The following is a 23,062-nucleotide window of genomic DNA, read 5'->3' as shown; positions in this document are numbered from 1 at the left end:
TTCCTTAGACCACTCTATCCTAAGTAAACTATAACTGCACATTCTCAGGTTTTGACTTGACCACATTTAAACTAAAGGCTAGTCCATGGGACTTGGTCATCTGATAATTCTTGTTTAAAGAGACTAATAATTATCTTTTTTCCCATCGCCACAACTATCGTTGAATTGTTGATTTAGAGAATCCACAACTCTGTGACTTTTTTATCATTCCAGAATGGGGAGGAGGTGTAGCTTAGTGACAGGGGGCATGTTTTCCTTACAGAGGGACTGGGGTTCAAATAATGACGTTTTATAGAAAGGAGTGGAAAACGTCATCATGCAGGTGATGGCTTATCAGTCTAGCCTTTTTCAACCGTTTGCCCTGGAGAGATCCTTGACATAACTCTCAGGGGTTAGGGAACCTCTGCATACAAATAATGTCTGTGGCTCAATTTTTATATTGTTCCTAGTGGCCCCCTGCCACGCGTTGCTGTGGCCCAGTCTGGTGATCTGGAAAATAAAGTAATGAGAAAGTGTTGGTTTCTAATATATGTAATTTCTTAATGCTTGTGGGTCAATGGTATTTCTTGCTGCTTCTTTGCCAGTGTTTTTTTTTTTTTGAAGCCAAAGCCATTTTTATTCTTAAATAAGATTATGAGTTCAGTAAATGAATTTTAGTAATCAAGACAAATGCCTTCAGGTTTCTGAGTTCTTGAGCATTTAATGATGACTGTTTGGTATTTCTAATGGGGGAACAACTTCATTCGTCTCCAGAATAGTGTCACCTGGGAATATCTTTGCCAGTGTTGATGTGGAGATTGTCTGGTTTGCCTACTCTGGAACATGCAACATATCATTGTCCTTCTTTAAGGGTCCCTTTCAAATCTATGGTACTATATCTGTCATAAACATGTGTGTGTGAATCATCTAACTCTATGGCTGGATGGCTCTTTGTCAGGAGGGCTTTATGTTTTCTTGCTCTGGTGAAGGGAGTTGGACTGGATGGCCTTAAGGCAGCATTTCTCAATCTGGGGTTTGGGACCCCTGGGGGGGGGGTTGCGACGGGATGTCAGAAAGGTCACCAAAGACCACCAGAAAACACAGTATTTTCTGTGGGTCATGAGGGTTCTGTGTGGGAAATTTGCCCCAATTCTATCGTTTGGGGGGGGGGGGGTTCAGAATGCTTCTTGATTGTAGGTGAACTATAAATCCCAGTAACTACAACTCCCAAATGTCAAGGTCTATTTCCCCAAAACTCCATCTGTGTTTATATTTGGGCATATTGAGTATTCATGCCAAGTTTGGTCCAGATACATCATTGTTTGAGTCCACAGTGCTCTCTGGATGTAGATGAACTACAACTCTCAAACTCAAGGCCAATGCCCACCAAACCCTTCCAGTATTTTCTGTTGGTCATGGGAGTTCTGTGTGCCAAGTTTGGTTCAATTCCATCATTGGTGGAGTTCAGAATGCTCTCTGATTATAGGTGAACTATAAATCCCAGCAATTACAACTCCCAAATGACAAAATCATAATTTTTTGAGTGATGGTCATTCCTTGTGTAGTGAGGTGTTTTATTGCCAAATTTGGTGTGATTTTATTCATTGGTTCTTTTGTTTTTAAGGTACTCATTATGCACAGAACATTTATATATATATAGATAGACAGTTCTTGAAGTGACTGGACTGACCTTGAGGGAGCTGGGGGTGGTAACGGCCGACAGGGAGCTCTGGCGTGGGCTGGTCCATGAGGTCACGAAGAGTCGGAGACGACTGAACGAATGAACAACAACAGATAGACAGTTACATTCTTACTCTTATCAGAATGGAGGTACCAATAGTGACTTGTTTGGATTGCTAAAAGAGCAAGACTTTTGAATCAATGCTAGGTTGCCAAACTGATGGTTCCTGCAGAATGGTGACATGGCCTAATACAATTTCAGACTCTTCTTATTCTTTAGTATTTGGCATTGGGTGAAACAGATTTAATGTGGGAAAACACACATATCCAAAGCTACCAATATGAAAAGAATGGATAATTTTTTCACACTCTGTTCAGGAAAGCAAACCATGCTGAACAGAAAAAAATAAATTTGTTAAATCTTAAGACAGTTTAGTGAGACATGAATAAATATGTGTTCAAAACAACCAATTCCAGTTACTATAATCATTGCCACCTGTTCTTATACAATCTTTCTCACAAGCTAGCTCTTCTGGTTTTAATGGGCCCATTTCCAAATTAGATCTATGACAGAATATTGGTATGGCTTCAGTCACTCATGGAAGTTGCCATGTATTTGTTCTGGAACAGTATAAACTATAAGGGTTTCAATCAGGCCAAGTTACCTTCTTCTATTCATCCAGCCTATGCTTTAGTACAGTGGTTCTCAACCTTGCTAATGCTGTGACCCCTTAATGCAGTTCCATATGTTGTGGTAACCCCCAACCATATTATTGTTTTCGTTGCTATTTCGTAATGTAAATATCCGATATGCAGGATGTATTTTCATTCACTGGACTAAATTGAACACAAATACCCAATAAGCCCAAAATGTGAATGCTAGTGGGGTTGGAGAGAGGATTGATTTTGTAATTTGGGAGTTGTAGTTGCTGGGATTTATACTTCACCTATAATCAAAGAGCATTCTAAACTCCACCAGCGATGGATTTAAACCGAACTTGGCACACAGAACTCCCATGACCAACAGAAAACACTGGAAGGGTTTGGTGGGCATTGACCTTGAGTTTGGGAGTTGTAGTTCACCTATATCCAGAGGAGTGCTGTGGATTCATGCAATGATGGATCTGGACCAGACTTGGCACGAATACTCAATATGCCCAAATGGTGGAGTCTGGGGAAAATAAACCTTGACATTTGCGAGTTGTAGTTGTTGGGATTTATAGTTCACCTATAATCAAAGAGCATTCTGAACTCCACCAACAATAGAATTGGGTCTATTGGGTCAAACTTCCCACACAGAATCCCAATGACCAACAGAAAATACTATGTCTTCTGGTGGTCTTTTGCGACCCCTTTGACACCCCCTCATGACCCCCTCAGGGGTCCCGACCCCCAGCTTGAGAAACACTGCTTTAGTATTTCACTTTCCTTCCAAATAATTTTGAACATTCTGTGGCTCTGAACACCTCTGGACATGCTCTCTGTATTTGAGTTTCTCTTTTTAAAAATTCCTTCGCATGACAGACAGACCTCAAAAATGCTAATACACTCCCCTTGTTCCTCACTTACTTTCTGTTAGCTCTCCTTTTGTCTGTGGCCAGCCACCTGCATTTGTTATCGAAGGGAAGGGCAGGCCTGTGGGCTTTATTTTGCTCAAAGAAGGGGAGGGATGGGAAGCCACAAATTCTTGTGGCTATCCGTATTGAGTTATTTTCTTTGTGTGGTAAAAATATTACCTGGTTTAAGGTACATTACATCAATTAAGTTTTTGTATTTCTTTTAAGTTAGTTCAGTAGATTTTTTAAAAAAATATTTAAGCCTATTTGTCAATCAGCCTTATTCAAATGGTTCTTATGTTTTGCTCGTGGTAGGTTGGGTTGAAAAGAAAAGAGCTTCAGTAGATCAGTGAAAAAAAGTAATTATACACACTGGTAGAGAGTATTATTAGGACAGCTTCCCCATCTTGGAAACTGTGAGCCTCAAGTTGGTGTACCTTCTCTTCTAACAAGGCCACCAACTTGTACTTGCAGCAGGTATAAGCTGCCCACATCCTTCCTCAAGATCACAAACATACTACAGATGTTGCAGATGACTGCTGAAGTTCCCTCACCACCCATATTTAGTAATCTTAAGTAGACACTAAAGCCCAAATCTGGGTCATCTGCTGAATACTCAAGGAGAACATCCCCCTTGCCCTTCCCTGTAAGCCTTTCTCCAACAGACACAAACAACTTTAATCTACCAAGCTCCAAAAAAGACTTTCTGGGCATTTAATCAAATGAAAACAAGCTCGTTTTCTGCTGTCTCTTCCAACACACCTACAGAAAGACCTTTCTTGACCTTCCCTGTTGACTTAACTTTTATTCATGGAGCAGTTGGGGCAGGCAATCTTTCATAGTAGGATGAAATCCAGTCTAGGCTTTGAAAGAAAGTAACTTGTAAAGGTGCATTGCAAATTCAAAATGCAAAATATGAATAGCTTCAAAATAAAAGTCAAAAGTCCTTTTCATAGGTATTGTTGTGTGCCTTTAAGTTGTTTCTGATTTTTGATTATCCTAAAGTGAACCTATAATTCTATTTAGTAGATCTATTTTAACCCATCTTTTGCAAATTCAGAATGTTATGAACAGCTGTAATACCTTGTAAGATGTTTATGCTTTGATTTTAACATGATTGATTCATCAGAACTGTGGAACTATGGGTTGTTTTTGTCTGTACTTGGTAGAGGTATAAATAAGACATTTTGGCAGTACAGATCCTTGAATGTTTGTCAGTGATTGTTAGTAAATCCAAATAGTTCATATGCTTCCTGTAGTTGTAAATGCTTCAGCAAAATTTTGGAGGAAAGGTTGGCCTGTTTCTTGTTAAATCGATATAGCAGTTAATGTTACTTTTCAGAAAGGTTCCTCCCACTCCCATTTTACATTATTTTAGGTCAGTTCTCTTAAAATGGGAGTGATTTGGACCTTTGGGAGTTAGGGCAGCTTTACCCAGTGGAAAGGGGAAGAATGCAGAGAGACTTAATTCTTGATTATATTTGAAGTTTTATGCCTTACGTTCTGATAGGGGTCAATTCAGGAGTAAGCCCCACTGTCTCCAATTGATGTAACTCCTTCCAGCAATATGAAAAGCAGTGCTTCTATCAGAGATGAGAGTGTTAGCAAGGGAATTACAGTGGGAAACTGCTGGTTCTGCACGGTGGATACTGTGTGGTGGAGGGTTTTGTAATGAACAAATCAGAAATTGTGGGCTTTTCTGCCTGACAAAATGGCCTGTGGACTAATGGGGAATCTGAACTTTCCCATTGAAGCAGAACATCATCCGTATGGGAGGGGTACGAAAAGGGCAATGTGCTGAGATCCATGCTACAGAAGAAGCTTTTGCAAAGTCAGCAAAATGTTGACTGTTTTCTCTTCTGTGTTACATTACTTTGTCCATAGTTGCATAATGCCAACTATGTTGTGATGTCAAGATATGAATTAAAAGTATGATGATGCACATAAATGTGTGCTTGAGTTTTAAAAATGTCTTTCTAAGAATGAGCTGCCACTTTATTTCCTTGTTATTTTATTGTCTTACTGTTATCCTGTCTAATAATTGCATAATTTAAATAAGGTAATGAAATCACTTTGCTGATTGCTATAGTAGAGTGTCCATGAGGGTAGTTTATATAAGATATGACTTCTAATACTTTAATATTCGAACACAGAAGTGAACTATGAATGAAAGAACTTACTTTTGTGTCTTATAATCTTTGTGTATGTTCACACAACTCCACCTGATAAGGATTGAATCCCTGTTCTGTGATCTGTTGTTGACTGACCTCTTCTCTGAATTAAGCTTCAGTATGTTCACCCTCATCCAGGCTATTACTGATGACACTGAATCAGCAACAAAACTTGCTTCCATTTAGGTGGAAAGGTGAATAGCTAGGGGAGACTGTCCAGAACATGAGATTTGATAGTATCAATATTTTCGATATCACCTGCATTTTAATACCATCCACTCTCATGTTCTGGAAAGTCTCTTCTATCAATTCTGTATAAATTTGAATAAGCATAGCAAATAGTTGACAAAAACTTATTATTCAACAACAGTAGCACAAGTCCTAACTTCCTTACAACTTTTCCAAAAATGTCTCTTTTGATCCCTTTACTGTAATTCTTACGTATCACATCAGAGTTAATGTTCACAATTTATTCTTAATGAATTAAGAATGCCTTGTATGACTATAAAACCACAGGCTGTCACAGGTTACCATCTAGACCACTACTTAGGAAGCGAAAGGCAACTGAAAGCTATATTCTTAGTATTTATTTATTTATTGTGTAGGAAGCGAACTGAGAATACAGTTATAATATATAAAACAAAAAACCCCAAACCAAGTTCAAAACTTGGCATTATACTAAATTTCCTTTGACCAGTTGCTGGCCACTTGGAGTGTCTCTGGTGTTACTGTGAGAAGGTCCTCCATTGTGCATCTGGCAGGGCTCAGGCTGCATTGCTCTTCTCTTCTTTTGTGTTCTTAGTAACTGTGGGTCATGAAGGAAAGTTGCATATGGAAATACAAATAAGATAGAAGTTTGTAGTTGTTTTCCTTGCATACTATTATTTTTGTTGTGAGGATGTAGTTGTGAGGATAATAGTTTTTGTCAACTATTTGATATGCTTATTCAAATTTATGCAGAATTGATAGAAGAGACTTTCCAGAACATGATAGTGGATGGTATTAAGGAGATTCCATCTGAACATTAGGAAGAACTTCCTGACTGTGAGAGCCGTTCAGCAGTGGAACTCTGTGCCCCGGAGTGTGGTGGAGGCTCCTTCTTTGGAAGCTTTTAAGCAGAGGCTGGATGGCCATCTGTCAGGGGTGATTTGAATGCAATATTCCTGCTTCTTGGCAGGGGGTTGGACTGGATGGCCCATGCGGTCTCTTCCAACTCTTTGATTCTATGATTCTATGATTCTATGATGTTGATCTTGTATATAGGTATAAAAGTAGAATTCACAGTTGATAATAAAAACAAGATATGCATTACAATTATTTATTTATTTGCGACATTTATATGCCGCCCTTCTCACCCCGAAGGGGACTCAGAGCGGCTTACAAGGTATATATACATACAATATATTATTAGCATAGTACAATATCAATTTTAAGTATTGCTATATTGTACTATATCAATTATACTGTAATATTGTTAGTAATATTACATGTAATATAAATATATAATTATAATACCATATTATTATTATTACTATTACATTGCATTACATTATAATATTATAAATATTATATGTATATACAATATATATTATATTATATTATATTATATTATATTATATTATATTATTAGAATAGCACAGGAGACAAGGTGGAACTGTCCCCTGCCCCCCCTTCACTTTGGCCCAGAGAAGCAGTTAGTGCTGGGGGGAAAGGGTCCCCAAGTGATGGCATATGCAGGAGACAAGATGGAGATAGAGGAAGAGGCTTAAGAGAGTAGGTAAAGGTTTTCCCCTGACATTAAACCCAGTTGTGTCCAACTCCGGGGTTGGTGCTCATCTCCATTTCTAAGTCGAAGAACCGACGTTGTCCGTAAACACCTCCATGACTGCATGGAGTGCCGTTACCTTCCCACAGAAGTGGTATCTATTGATCTGATCACATTTGCATGTTTTTGAATTTCTAGTTTGACAGAAGCTGGGGCTAACAGCAGGAACTCACCCTGCTCCCCAGATTCGAACTGGTGACCTTTTGGTCAGCAAGTTCAGCAGGTCAGCGGTTTAACCCACTGCTCCAATGGGGGCTCAAGAGAGTAGGAATTGCCAATTTGAATGTAACTAATTGTCCAGTGAATGGACTTACCTTATTTATACTTACATATTGACCTATACCACCAGGCCCAAGGGCAGTGAGCAGATAAAATCTATTTAAAATGGTAGGACTAATTTAATAATCGAAAAGACTATTAAAGAATTTACCAATTGCAGGGGTCAAGAAAAGACTCTGTTTGTTACTTACATATATTATGTGCTGGATTTTGCTTTTTAGAACCTGGTTGTTGGATTCTTCAGGAGAAGTCTTTTACTATACAGTATTTCCCAGAAGATCATTCACTCTTCTTAGAACTTTTCTTTCTCCACTTTTCATTTGGGGGTACAATAAAATTGTGTATTTCATTTCTGTTAAAGGTATCAGATTTTAAAAGCCACAATTCTCATTCTATGTGTGTCCTTCTGCATGGGAGCATTTACTCATATGCTCCAAATTATTATTGCTCCAAACTGTCCAGAGAAGCCTTGTATTTCATCCAGCTTGAGGCTGGTTAGGAGGGGGAAAATCCAGTTCATATGTAGCAGGCTTATTTTTTGATGTTCTGGGGTGTCATCCAGGGATGGAAAAAGTGACAGGAATTTCCGGGAATGATTGTTTTCTCTCATTCTCATGCTAAATATAGAATGACATTAAAACCTGGGAACAGCAGATACGAGTGTGAAAGAGATCCTGGCTCAGTTTAATGTATTTTAATTGATGTTTGGGTTTTTTTCATTTCGGTAAGGTGCTGATTTGTTGTAATTTGAGATGGTTTGGCCACGAGTAAGGTCCTCTGAGTAAGGACTTAGTGCTATTTGAATGTTTTCTTGATATCTACATTTTTCGTATGAGGAAATAACCATTATCTCCCCCCTCCCCTTCCCCCCACACCATATTCTGCAAAAGTTTGAGCGAGTAGCAAAACTATTTATGGGTGGGGCTATCCAGGGATTTCTGGAAGAGAGAGAAGCCTGAGAGGAAGGGAACAGATGGCGTGTATGGATCAGTAGAATCTGCTGCGTAGTGTTACAAAACAATCCTGCTGATGCAGAGTATTTTGTTTGTGCTGAAAAAAGCTTCAGGTTGATTTTTTTCCAAAGGGAAGGTGCTTGAAATTTGCTGGCAGAAATGAGTTGTATTAACATTTGTAGAGCATGGGTAACAGCCATCATTCCAGGTGTTTGAGGAAGATAAATGGGTGACTGTGGGCCAGTCATATTCTCTCAGCTTCAGAGGAAGGCAGTGATGCCTTGGAATAAATTTTGCTAAGAAACCTCAAGATAGTTCTGCCTTTGTTGTTTATTTTTGTGTGCCTTCAAGTTGCCCTTTACTTATGATGACCCTAAGATGTTTTTGGAAACCATTTGAAGGCACAGAATAACAAACCTCAGTCTAAACTAATGTAGAACCTGATTAATTTGCGTTGGCAATAAGTTTACACAATTATGAATATTTCACTACTAAGTACAAGGATCAAGCCGAGGTAAATAGAGTTCAGGAATGCTTAAGTCACTCATGATTAATAAATGAACACATGGTTTTATAAATTACTCTCGTTTTTATCCAGGTGTAGCTTTTTGTCAGTTTTGTTCTAGTCAAGAAATGGTACAGGCATATGCAGCCACCTGCCCAATCTTGGAAGCTAAGCAGGGTCAGACCTAGTTCATACTTGGGTGGGAAAGCACCAACCAATATCAGATGTCGTAGGCTATATTTCACAGGAAGGAACTTGCATAACTTCTCCTTACTATTCCTTGCGTAAGAAAACCCAATGAAAATCATGTGGTTGTCATAAGTTGATAGACAACTTGAAGGTATATATGCATGCACACAACCTCAAATCCCAATTTTCCATTCACAGAAGCTTCCAGGATTATCTGCTCCTGGATCCCCCTTCCCATCTTGACTTTGCAATAATATTGTCAGTGTTGCCAAGTTAATTTGGCAAGAGCCATGGATGACTGGAGCCTTGGACATTGGTCATCTCAGTCCTGGTCAAAGATGGTCCACTCTCCATATAGTCTGCTCTCCATATCATGGATTAAACCATCTGTGTTTTGAAAACATTAAAAAACAAAAAAAAAAGGAAACCTCTAATTTGTCATTTTATATAAAGGACACAATTTTAATATGCTGTTCAATATTATTTGACTTAAGCATCCATGAATTTTTTTTATCCATAGCAGGGAGGGGTCCTAGAACCAAACTCCAGTGGACACCAGGGGCCCACTGTATTGTTAATGCTGATATTTATTTAAATAATTTTGTATTATCCTTCATGATAGTAGTATTATCAATATATATGCATGAGAAATCCAACTACACTTTTTACAATGACATAACAGTGCTACTAGGCTAGATATAGGATGGTAAACTATTGGTGTTTCATGCAAATATAAGTCCCCTGGGGCATGTGATGGTGGGCTAGACAGAGTTTTGTAAGTGTACCTGGTGTGTAGGCAGTTATACATTCTTGGAGATTGTGTAAGTTCCTTTGATATCTGCTGCACATCTTCCAATGCAAACGAAAACCCAATAACTGCACACTTTGTCATTGGCTGCATTCAGCATTGTTATTGGCTGCATTCTTCAATGAGTGTATTATGTAAGAACAGTGTAGTCTCTGGAACAAAGCTGCAGGAATGGTAAAAAATGGCTCCAGCTTGGACATTGAGTGGATAGGTTTGGAGCACATGACCGTTCTGCTTTCTACATTGGGAACTTCACATTTGAGAAAGAATCCTTAACTTTGTATTCAGTCCACATCAGAAATTATATTTTAAAATTCACGCTGGAAGGCAATCAAGAAGGTTGATCAAAATGATAAAATGTCTGGAAGCCAAGATCGGAGGATCGGCTTGGGGAAGCAAGTAGGTCTGGCTCGGAGAAGAGGAGCTTAAGAGGAGACACGATAGTCATGTTTAAATATCTGAAAGGATGTCATATTGAGGAGGGAGGGGACTTGTTTTTTACTACTCCAGAAATTAGGACATGAAGGAATGGGTTCAAATTGCAGGAAAAGAGATTCCACCAGAAGATTAGTGAAAACGTCTTGATGGCAAGAGCTGTTCGACAATGGCATATGCTGTGGTGGAATCTCCTTTTCTAGAGGTTTTTAAAAAGAGACAGGATGGCTGTCTGCCAAGAGTGCTTGGATTGTGTGGCAAAATGGGATTGAATTGAATGGCCCTTGGGGTCTCTTCCAACTTTGATTCTGTGATTTTATTGAGATGCAAGTTGAGTATTTACATGTAGGTATTGATCATTTCTAGGTATGATCTTTCTCCGATTTGCTAATGCTAAATGATAATATCAGCTTTTCCGCTGTTTTTCATTGGTGAATGCTTGGAAGCACTGTAGCTGAGTGTTGAGAAATAGTGTTGCCTCTCTTTTGTTTTCAAGTGCGGAAGCATTCTATGAATGGCATCTTTATGAAGCAGATTCTGGTATAGATCACATGAGTATTAATCAAATGGACTGACTTATCTTTATAATCTGATATTGCCTTATAGTTCTGAATACCTATGTGAACTCAGTGAATCAGAATAAATCTTCTTAGTTAATACAAGCCAACATTTTGTGAATATCATGACAATTGCTCAAAACATGCAAATATAAGTGTCTAGGCATAATAACATGCATGCTAAAATATGAGCAAAGGGGTTGCTCAGTCTTTGGACATTCAATCTTTGAACACTGAGGGGAGATCTTATATGACTTCCTTCCCACTTTTTCCTTCTCTGTCACTGTGGTGTACCTATTAATTTTAAGTATAATTTACCAACAGTCATGTTGCTGCCTTAGATAAAAATTTGTAGTCAAATGCAAAGAAGTATTGAAAGCTGGTTTTTACATGTTTTATTGAACTGTTCCACCTACTTCTGATTATTTTGCAATGTTGGCATGGATTTCCCATTTACATATTCATATCCTTCCCCAAGAGTCCTGTAGCCTACAATAATTGTTGTTGTTCATTCGTTCAGTCGCTTCCGACTTTTTGTGACCTCATGGACCAGCCTACGCCAGAGCTCGTTGGCCATCACCCCCCCCCCCCCAGTTCCTTCAAGGTCAAGCCAGTCACTTTAAGGATGCCATCCATCCATCCATCTTGCCCTTGGTTGGCCCCCCTTCCTTTTTCCTTCCATTTTCCCCAGAAAAATTGTCTTCTCTAAGCTTTCCTGTCTTCTCATGATGTGACTAAAATACTTCAACTTTGCCTCTAATATCCTTCCCTCCAATGAGCAGTTGGGCTTTATTTCCTGAAGAATGGACTGGTTGGAACTTCTCGCAGTCCAAGGCACTCTCAGAACTTTCTTCCAACACCACAGTTCAAAAACATCCATCTTCCTTCACTCAGCCTTCCTTATGGTCCAGCTCTCACATCCGTAGCTTACTATGGGGAATACCATTGCTTTGACTATGCGTATCTTTGTTGCCAGTGTGATGTCTCTACTCTTCACTATTTTATCGAGATTGGTAATTGCTTTCCCCCCAAGAAGTAAGCTTCTTCTTATTTCTTGGCTGAGGACTCCATCTGCAGTAATCTTTGCACCTAGAAATACAAATTCTGTCACTGCCTCCACGTTTTCTCCCTCTATTTGCCAGTTATCAATCAGTCTGGTTGCAATCATTTTGGTTTTTCTGATTTTTAACTGCAACTCAGCCTATAATAATACTGCCATATAATTTTGAAAATAGTTTTATACCATTATTTTATATGTGTTTTCAGTTGGTTTAGGTTTTACCAAAGTGGCCAACTTTTGCTTAGACTTCAGCAGGGTGGTTCTCAACCTGCGGGTCCCAAGGTGTTTTGGCCTACAACTCCCAGAAATTGTAGCCAGTTTACCAGCTGCTAGAATTTCTGGGAGTTGAAGGCCAAAACATCGGGGACCCACCGGTTGAAAACACTGCATAGTAGGTCTGAATGCACACAGTGGCTGATGTGACTGAATACTATGCTGTCCGAAATAAAAACTACAGAAAATTAAACCACAGGAAAGACTAGGTTGAGATCACTCCTGTCCTACACACAGGGTTTGGAAGTTCATCAATTTATATCAATCATGGCTGATATTCATAGCCAAGTATGAATATCTTCAGAAGTAGACTCTTGGCAGTGGATCCACAAATGACTGTGAAGACTTATTTTGGATTCACATGGTCTTTCACATTGAAGACAATTTATGTAAGCGCACCATTGTTTAGTGACAAAATTGAGGACCAGAACTATGGCCTAATTAAGGCCAAACTGTATGTAACATGGAGGGAATCGCAATGGGTCCCATCTCAGTAGACAGGTGGGATAAAAATAAGGTGCTGTCATATTTGCTTGGAGCAGTGATATAGATCTGTGTATTCATATAAGTGGCTTTTTCAATCCCAGGATTTAGTCATTCAGAGTTTCTCTCCAATTTAATGTTTGTCCCTTGAGCTCATATTTCCTTCCATCAAACTGTTGGATAATTCCCTTTCTCCTTGTTGTTCATAATAAATAAGGAACTCCCACCCCACCCCACAACTGTAGTTGAATTTTTCAAAATCTCTTTCCAATTTATTTTTGCTCTTAGATCTAAGCCTTATACTTTCTTCCCCGGAACTTTGTTCCTAACACATTGTTGCATGTTGAGTTTCTGTTTCCTAAGCTTAGATGACTTTGTGGAATTCTTATGTTTGGAGTTTTGTTTGATTAGGGAATCTCAGCTGTCAGGCCTTTCGGGAAAGGGTGTGTGCTGAATGGGGGAATATGTTTAAAGAGGAGAAAAACATATTTAATTTTATACTGCCAGCAGGAATTTTTGGGATAGTCCTCTTTCTCTACCCCAAAGGGTGTTGTCTGCTGTTACAAAGAGTGGTTCCTATCAGCAGTCAACACAGCATTTTTGTTGGGGTTTTTTTGTTTTGTTTTAAAAAAGAACTTAATCTGCATATCAGTGTTTTCCAAAAGGAAACCTACCCATCTAATAGCAGGAGCAGTGTTTTAACATGTTGATTCAATGTTTTATCAGTCAATCAAAGGTCAATGTAAAATAATTCCTCCCAGCCCAATACTGAAACTCCCACAATTCCCCCCCACAAAGGCTTGAAAAGATATGTAGGGCTCTGCAGACAGGTGATGAAAGGACACAGCAGGGTATTATTTTAGGGCCTTACTTAGTTCACTACTCAGTAACATGATATGTCTACAAAATTAGATTAACCAACTATATTTCAAATTATTTCTGTGTTTTAATGTGGTTTTAACTTAATGTTCTATTTACTGTTTTAAACTGTTGTTATATTTATTTATATTTGTATTATCTTGTGGCTCTAATTCTTGTCAGTGTAAGCTGTCTTGAGTCCCCCCTCAGGGGTTGAGAAGGGCGGGTTAGAAATGTGGGAAATAAATAAATAAGGCTTCTGAGCTTGAAAAATCCTACAAAAGAGTCTGAAGGATCACATTTTTCAATCGGGGAAAAATGTTAAACACTTTGCTGTCCATGTTTGTAAATTTTGAAATTTAAATCCTCAGAATAAAGAGTTATGTGATGGAGATCAATATTAACAATGCAACAGAGGTGCGGGGAATATGAGAATCGATACATCTTGTTAATATTGATCCCTTTCTGACTTAGGGCAGACTTGAAGCAAACCTATCACAGGATTTTCCTGGCAAAATTTGTTCAGAATTTGTATGGCTTTCCCTTTGATAGAGGTTGAGATGGTGTAACTTGCCCAAAACTATCCCAATATCAATATGTGCAGCGGAGGCCCATTTAAACCTTTTCTTTTTTTGTCAATACTAGCATTTGTAATACCTGCAGGATACACTTTCATCTGCCCTTTATATTCTTCTCTTGTCTGCCTGCTGTGGTTCCTTTGTCATTTTAAGTCTGTTCAAGCACAGCGTAATATAGTAGTCTGCTTAATACAAAATGTCAGCAGGTCTATTGAGCTTAGAAATGTTTACACCAGCATGGGCAAATTGCGGCCACATGTGATGCCTGAAACACCTCTTCCCTTCCCTTTTCCTATGAATTCATCAGCATCTTTCTCTCTTTTTTAAAAAAGCTCACATTTGATATTTTTATGTATTGTTGCACTAAATGACAAAGATCATAGAATCATAGAATCAAAGAGTTGGAAGAGACCTCATGGGCCATCCAGTCCAACCCCATTCTGCCAAGAAGCAGGAATATTGCGTTCAAATCACCCCTGACAGATGGCTATCCAGCCCCTGTTTAAAAGCTTCCAAAGAAGGAGCCTCCACCACACTCCGGGGCAGAGAATTCCTCTGCTGAACGGCTCTCACAGTCAGGAAGTTCTTCCTCATGTTCAGATGGAATCTCCTCTCTTGTAGTTTGAAGCCATTGTTCTGCGTCCTAGTCTCCAGGGAAGCAGAAAACAAGCTTGCTCCCTCCTCCCTGTGGCTTCCTCTCACATATTTATACATGGCTATCATATCTCCTCTCAGCCTTCTCTTCTTCAGGCTAAACATGCCCAGCTCCTTAAGCTGCTCCTCATAGGGCTTGTTCTCCAGACCCTTGATCATTTTAGTCGCCCTCCTCTGGACACATTCCAGCTTGTCAATATCTCTCTTGAATTGTGGTGCCCAGAACTGGACACAATATTCCAGGTGTGGTCTAACCAAAGCAGAATAGAGCATGGGGAGCATGACTTCCCTAGATCTAGACACTATGCTCCTATTGATGCAGGCCAAATTCCCATTGGCTTTTTTTGTCACCACATCACATTGTTGGCTCATGTTTAACTTGTTGTCCACGAGGACTCCAAGATCTTTTTCACACATACTGCTCTTGAGCCAGGCATCCCCCATTCTATATCTTTGCATTTCGTTTTTCCTGCCAAAGTGGAGTATCTTGCATTTGTCACTCTTAAACTTCATTTTGTTAGTTTTGGCTCATCTCTCAATCTGTCAAGATGGTTTTGAATCCTGCTCCTGTCCTCTGGAGTGTTGGCTATCCCTCCCAATTTGGTGTCGTCTGCAAACTTGATGATCCTGCCTTCTAACCCTTCATCTAAGTCATTAATAAAGATGTTGAACAGGACCGGGCCCAGGACGGAACCCTGCGGCACTCCGCTCGTCACTTCTTTCCAAGATGAAGAGGAAGCATTAGTGAGCACTCTCTGTGTTCGTCCATTTAACCAATTACAAATCCACCTCACCGTAGTTTTGCCTAGCCCACATTGGACTAGTTTCCTTCCCAGAAGGTCATGGGGGACCTTGTCGAAGGCCTTACTGAAATCCAGGTACGCCACATCCACGGCATTCCCCGCATCTACCCAGCTTGTAACTCTATCAAAAAGATGGTGATATTGGATTGCTGTATTTGAATGGAGTGTATGCATGCAGCCTGCAAGGTAGATTGCAGCCAAGAGGGATTGACTGGTACTGACTGGCAGCCTCCCTCCATCATCTTAGCTTTCCCAGCCCTGTTTAAGATGCCAAGAATTGAACCCAGAACTTGTTGAATGCAAAGCATGTGTTTTTCCATAAAGCTATACCTCTTCCCTATAATTGTACAGTGATGATCCTATACAGAGCAGGTTTTATAGGTCTCTGTAGTACTGCTCTTGACTAGACTGGGTGGGGCAGGATGGATGTCCTTGGACCAGCTGTGCAACTGGCAAGCCAAATGTCCTTGGCCTGCTTGTTCAGGAGGAGTTTGTCTGCTTTTCCATTGTGAAATCTATGGGCTGTGCACCACCATGAAGCATTGTGTTTTACATTGTCAGTAGCAAAGTATTTATGAATAATCTGTGTTCTTAGTTTACGTTCTAGCAGTCCAAAACGTTACTCTTCCAGCAGTAGGTCATTCTTCGGCCAAAGTTTACATACTAGACAATGCAGTAATAATTTTTTTTGAAATAATTTCAGTGGAGACTAAAAATGACTTTGCTTTGGGTTTGGACTGGAGTCAAATACCAGGTTTGGGTGGAGGTGGGGATCACATTGAGGGATACTCCTCCTTCATAGTAGATGCAGTGGACTTCACATTTCCCTTTTAAACCCTCTATTTTTCTCCCTTGTGATAAACAGCTGCAGTTAAACACATTGTCAGTGGGGAAAAACGGACTGTTTTACTTATGTTGGTAGCCCATCCCACCAAGAGTCTGAGGGACTGTCAACTGGCCCTTGCTTAAAAGGTTTGAGGACCCCTGATTTAGACTGATAACAACTATTATGACAAGCTTTTTAGTGAAAGATAAAACAAGCTTTTTAGTGATAAAAGGTAAAGTAAAGGTAGTACCCTGACATTAAGTCCAGTCATGTCTGACTCTGGGGTGTGGTGCTCATCTCCATTTCTAAGCCGAAGAGCCGGCGTTGTCCATAGACACCTCCAAGGTCATGTGGCTGGCATGACTGCATGGAGCGCCGTTAGTGATAGTTGGCCCAAATTCTTTCCTCAAGTTATGGGTTGTGTGTACGTAAGAGACCCTGAATTCTGGGGCTTAAGATTCTTATGAATGTTGTTTGAATCTGTTCTGTATATACAGTCAGCCTTCACATTCACAGGGATAATAAAAATGCTATTTTTTACCCAAAGGAACCATCTCTAGAAATATCTGAGTCCTCAAGCAGATCTCACTGTAATTTTATGGTCAAGTATTTTGTGTTAAATGTTGTGTCAACAGAATTTTTTTAAAAAATAGATAGTGGAAGGAGATAGCCATCCGTTGTATTCTGTATATCTGACTGCTCAATGCTTGTCCTACCTGGCAATGAGTTCTAGAGGATGGCTCTTGATTGTAGGATGCGGTAGCTAACAGTTGGCGTTTCCTTCTGCTACTGCAAGCTGCGCTGAACTTTCAGAGGAGCCATTTGCCCATCTGTGATCTATTCTGCTAATGACTCACTTTGAAAAGAGGCCCATTGAATGTGTAAGAGTAATTGTCAGTTTGACAATTCTAGGATTTACGAGTTGCCTGTATTGAGTAATTATGCGGTATCAGAAGCCTCTGGGTTTGAAGCATCCATTTTCATATCGTCCTCCCTCTCCTCCTCACTAAATTAATATGATCAAGACAAATGAAGCTATGTTAACTTTGAAAGTCCAAGGAATATTTCAGTTCTTCCATGTTTCCATTGCAGCACTTTCTGAGTCCTAGAGAATTGAAGGCCCTCAATAAAAAAATGTGTTATCCTTCACTCATGACCAATCCAGTCTGGCCTATTTTTTGATAACTTCAACCCATTTTCTGAAATGTTCAGCTGTACTCACTGTGGCCTGTTTTAAACTTGCCGAGTATTCTTCCATTATACATTTCAGATGTTGCAACTACTTTATTATCATTCAGATCTGTGTGACTTGTATGTATTTGACCACAAAGTTGGAAAATGGCTTTAGGAGACCATCACTCCTAAAGCTTATTTTAATTGACATATTTGTGATTTGCATTATTCTGTGCCTTCTGATTTCATTATGTTTTTGTTTAATCTGTTAGATGTTTGGCATTTATCATTTAATTGCTTTTCTTTGTATTGGCTTTCCCCTTGAAGTAGCATTGATTGCATTATTGGCTGCATTTATTCTTGTTTATTTCCATTTAATTTTGCTTTTTAATTGTGACATTTCCTGAAGGATACTCGTAAGACAGCAGGGTTGGAGGAAAAGATAAATATAGCACCCCCTCCAAGCTAATAGCATCTTTTGAGGTGTTGTTAGTGTACTGAAGGGAAAAAAGACTAATCACTTCCTGTCTCTGCCATCCCTTCCCAGGTCTTTTACTTAGAAGTGGAAAAATGTGGGATTACTCTGTGTACCACAGTTAGTGTAACCCTAAAGCTCCACCTACCTTTAGATAACCTGTTTTGCCTTCACTGTTGCTGATTAGTACAAAAGATAGACTGGGCAGGATCTGAATTGTGTTTAGCTTGACCAAAAGTTATGCAGTCTGCCCTGGTTTAAGCTATTCCTAACAAGAAATAAATATTGTAATATTATTATTTCACAATTCACAAAAATAACATTGTATTAGATTGAGATTACTTCCTGATATATGGGTTCATTGTGAAATACAGACTTGAGTAGTGTTCATGCTAGCATTATTATACTTTCAATCTGCACCAAAGTGTGTCCCTATTCTAGTAGTGTTTGTAGCCTCAAAATAAGGAAAATTCATTATTGCTAAGAAAAAAGCTTTGAATTTTGTGTCATAGAGGCATATATAACAGACACATTTTTACTCTCTACTTACATATTTTTAAAGGCTCAACTATTCTTATAAGGTTATTCCCTTAAATTGGTCCCAGTGCAGGAGGGAGAGAAAGAACGTAGGCCATTTCCTGCTTTCCAGATGTTCAGTGCCTCTCTACTAGCACATATAACTATCTGGAAAAATGATAGTTGCATAGTCCTTGGAGTTAGACTCTGATAGTGTGTACTGGGATAGTATGGAAGTCAGTTGCTTTTTTCTTTGACACTTTCTATGTATTCATGCGTTAATCTCAGTTGAAAACATGTGAAGCTGCTGCCTGAAAAATCCTCTAAATGCCACTGACATAGAAATGAAATAGGATGGCAATGTTGATGGTGAATTCAGAGCCAGAAATGGTCAACTGAACCAGTGGCAGTGAAATACAGTTGCTTGAGGGATGTGCTAGTCACAACTAAGTGTTGACTTAAGCAGTTTGTGTAGGGGATCTACTGTAGAAGGGACTAGAAATTGGATATAGATTAGCATACTTTATCATAATTGCTGCTTTAATGTTGAAATTGTGATGAAATGAAGCAAGGAGTTAGAATCATAGAATCAAAGAGTTGGAAGGGCCCAACTCAAAGTGCTGGCGCTGGCCTTTAAAGCTCTAAACCAGGGGTCCCCAAACTTTTTCAACAGGGGGCCAGATTACTGTCCCTCAGACCGTTGGAGGGCCGGACCATCGTGCGGGCCGGGCAAGGGAGGCAGCACAGTGCAACTTACCTACCTCGCGCTGCCCATCATGAAAGCCTGGCCTCGCGCAAAGCCCCTCGCCGCTTGCAAGGCCCAATCCCCTCACTTGCCTCATGCTGCCAGTCAGGCCTGGCAAGCAATGCAGGTGGCGAGGACTTCATGCGAGAACAGGAAGTGCAGTGTAGCCTCCCTTGCCTCAGATAACCCAGTTGAAAGTTGATATGGTGGGATTTTCTGCCTTGGTATTCTGGGATATAGAGATGTGTGGACCCGGGTGCTCTTCCACACAGCTGTATAACCCAGAATATTAAGGCACAAAATTGCACCATATCTGCTTTGAACTGGAATATATGGCAGTGTGGACTCAGATAACCCAGTTCAAAGCAGATATGGTGGGATTTTCTGCCTTGGTATTCTGGGATATAGAAATGTGTGGTCCTGGGTGCCCTTCCACACAGCTGTATAACCCAGAATATTAAGGCAGAAAATCCCACCATATCTGCTTTGAACTGGAATATATGGCAGTGTGGACTCAGATAACCCAGTTCAAAGCAGATATGGTGGGATTTTCTGCCTTGGTATTCTGGGATATAGAGCTGTGTGGATCTGGTTGCCCTTCCATACTATATCCCTGAATATTAAGGCAGAAAATCCCACAATATCTGCTTTGAAATGGAATATATGGCAGTGTGGACTCAGATAACCCAGTTCAAAGCAGATATGGTGGTGGGATTTTCTGCCATGGTATTCTGGGATATAAAGATGTGTGGATCTGGGTGCCCTTCCATACATCTCTATATCCCTGAATATTAAGGCAGAAAATCCCACCATATCTGCTTTGAACTGGAATATATGGCAGTGTGGACTCAGATAACCCAGTTCAAAGCAGATATGGTGGGATTTTCTGCCTTGGTATTCTGGGATATAGAGATGTGTGGACCCGGGTGCTCTTCCACACAGCTGTATAACCCAGAATATTAAGGCACAAAATCGCACCATATCTGCTTTGAACTGGAATATATGGCAGTGTGGACTCAGATAACCCAGTTCAAAGCAGATATGGTGGGATTTTCTGCCTTGGTATTCTGGGATATAGAAATGTGTGGTCCTGGGTGCCCTTCCACACAGCTGTATAACCCAGAATATTAAGGCAGAAAATCCCACCATATCTGCTTTGAACTGGAATATATGGCAGTGTGGACTCAGATAACCCAGTTCAAAGCAGATATGGTGGGATTTTCTGCCTTGGTATTCTGGGATATAGAGCTGTGTGGATCTGGTTGCCCTTCCATACTATATCCCTGAATATTAAGGCAGAAAATCCCACAATATCTGCTTTGAAATGGAATATATGGCAGTGTGGACTCAGATAACCCAGTTCAAAGCAGATATGGTGGTGGGATTTTCTGCCATGGTATTCTGGGATATAAAGATGTGTGGATCTGGGTGCCCTTCCATACATCTCTATATCCCTGAATATTAAGGCAGAAAATCCCACCATATCTGCTTTGAACTGGAATATATGGCAGTGTGGACTCAGATAACCCAGTTCAAAGCAGATATGGTGGGATTTTCTGCCTTGGTATTCTGGGATATAGAGATGTGTGGACCCGGGTGCTCTTCCACACAGCTGTATAACCCAGAATATTAAGGCACAAAATCGCACCATATCTGCTTTGAACTGGAATATATGGCAGTGTGGACTCAGATAACCCAGTTCAAAGCAGATATGGTGGGATTTTCTGCCTTGGTATTCTGGGATATAGAAATGTGTGGTCCTGGGTGCCCTTCCACACAGCTGTATAACCCAGAATATTAAGGCAGAAAATCCCACCATATCTGCTTTGAACTGGAATATATGGCAGTGTGGACTCAGATAACCCAGTTCAAAGCAGATATGGTGGGATTTTCTCCCTTGGTATTCTGGGATATAGAGCTGTGTGGATCTGGTTGCCCTTCCATACTATATCCCTGAATATTAAGGCAGAAAATCCCACAATATCTGCTTTGAACTGGAATATACGGCAGTGTGGACTCAGATAACCCAGTTCAAAGCAGATGTGGTGGTGGGATTTTCTGCCTTGATATTCTGGGATATAGAGATGTGTAGATCTGGGTGCCCTTCCATACATCCCTATATCCCTGAATATTAAGGCAGAATATCCCACCATATCTGCTTTGAACTGGAATATTTGGCAGTGGGGGCTCAGATAAAACCAAGACAAGAACCCACCTCAGAATTCCTCTCCGGGCCTTTCCTGCCTTCCTTTCTCTTCCTCCGATGTCCCAGGAGCCTGGGCTGGTTCTGCTACGGGGAACCAGTGTGTTTTGCAAAAGGGGATGGAAGGGAGAGGGAAAGGGAGGCTGCCTTTCTGGCGGGGGGGGGGGGGGGGGGGAGCAGCGCCCGAGAAGGAGGGCCTGCCAGGCCTCGGTCTCCGGCCTCAGTTTCAACTCTCCTCCCGGGAAGAGGCGAGCCAGGCTGCCCTCGCTCCACAGGACAAACTAAAGGTGTGCTTGTTTGGAAAGGCGCTTCTCCAGAGCCCTTCCATACAGCCCTCTCGCTGCCCGTCGGTCCTGGCAAGGGAAGCTGCAACTCGTGGCCTGTTCTCGTGCGATGCCCTTCCCTTGCCTGGCTTGCACGAGGGGCAGCGTGAGGCAGGGAAGTTGCATCGCCGCTTCCATTGCTTGCCAGGGCCGACGGGCGGCGTGAGGCAGCGAGGGGCTTTGCGTGAGGCCAGCCCAGGCCGCGCGGGCCGGATAGATGCCCTCGGTGGGCCGCATACGGCCCGCGGGCCTTAGTTTGGGGACCCCTGCTCTAAACGGTTCTGGCCCAACTTATCTATCCGAACGTATCTCGGCCTATCAGCCCACCAGGACCCTAAGATCTTCTGGGGAGGCCCTGCTCTCTATCCCGCCTGCTTCACAGGTGCGGCTGGCGGGAACGGGAGACAGGGCCTTTTCTGTGGTGGCCCCTCGGCTTTGGAATGCCCTCCCCATAGAGGTGAGATCAGCCCCTTCGCTGATGGTATTTCGAAAAAGGTTGAAGACATGGATGTTTAAACAAGCATTCGATTAAGCTGGTGCAACGAAACTGATGAACAAGGATTGGTTAATCACAGACGACGAAATTGGATTGTGACTACAATTAAGAGATGCATTGGATTATTATTGGTGGCCCAATAATATTGTGTATTGTGTATGTGTTTTTATGCTTTTTAATGGAATATTGCTGCTTGTCGTTGTGTTGTAAACCGCGTTGAGTCACCGATTTAGGCTGAGAAACGGCGGTATATAAGCACAGTAATAAATAAACAAACAAACAAACAAATAAATAAATAAGAGACCTCATGGGCCATCCAGTCCAACCCCCTGCCAAGAAGCAGGAATATTGCATTCAAATCACCCCTGACAGATGGCCATCCAGCCCCTGTTTAAAAGCTTCCAAAGAAGGAGCCTCCACCACACTTCAGGGCAGAGAGTTCCACTGCTGAACAGCTCTCACAGTCAGGAAGTTCTTCCTCGTGTTCAGATGGAATCTCCTCTCTTGTAGTTGTTCAAGATATTTCCTTTGTGGTTGTGTGCCTTTAAGTCATTTCTGATCTGTGACAACCATCAGAAAAATTGCAGGCTGTTTCAACCATCCTCAGCATTGGTTATACTTCTCTTAACCGACATTCCCCCATCGGAATATAATTTTAT

At 40.8% G+C, this 23,062-nt stretch overlaps 1 protein-coding gene across 2 annotated transcripts in view; it reads left to right on the top strand.

Moving 5' to 3' along the window:
• The window catches only part of PTPRA (protein tyrosine phosphatase receptor type A), a 196,600-nt gene that overhangs the window by 9,012 nt on the left and 164,526 nt on the right, over positions 1–23,062 (top strand). The window lies entirely within an intron of this gene.

Source organism: Anolis sagrei, chromosome 5 (genome assembly GCF_037176765.1).
Source record: "Anolis sagrei isolate rAnoSag1 chromosome 5, rAnoSag1.mat, whole genome shotgun sequence".
Classification (NCBI taxonomy): domain Eukaryota; kingdom Metazoa; phylum Chordata; class Lepidosauria; order Squamata; family Dactyloidae; genus Anolis; species Anolis sagrei.
Note: the sequence above shows the minus strand (reverse complement) of the source record. Positions and strands in the feature narration are given on the sequence as shown.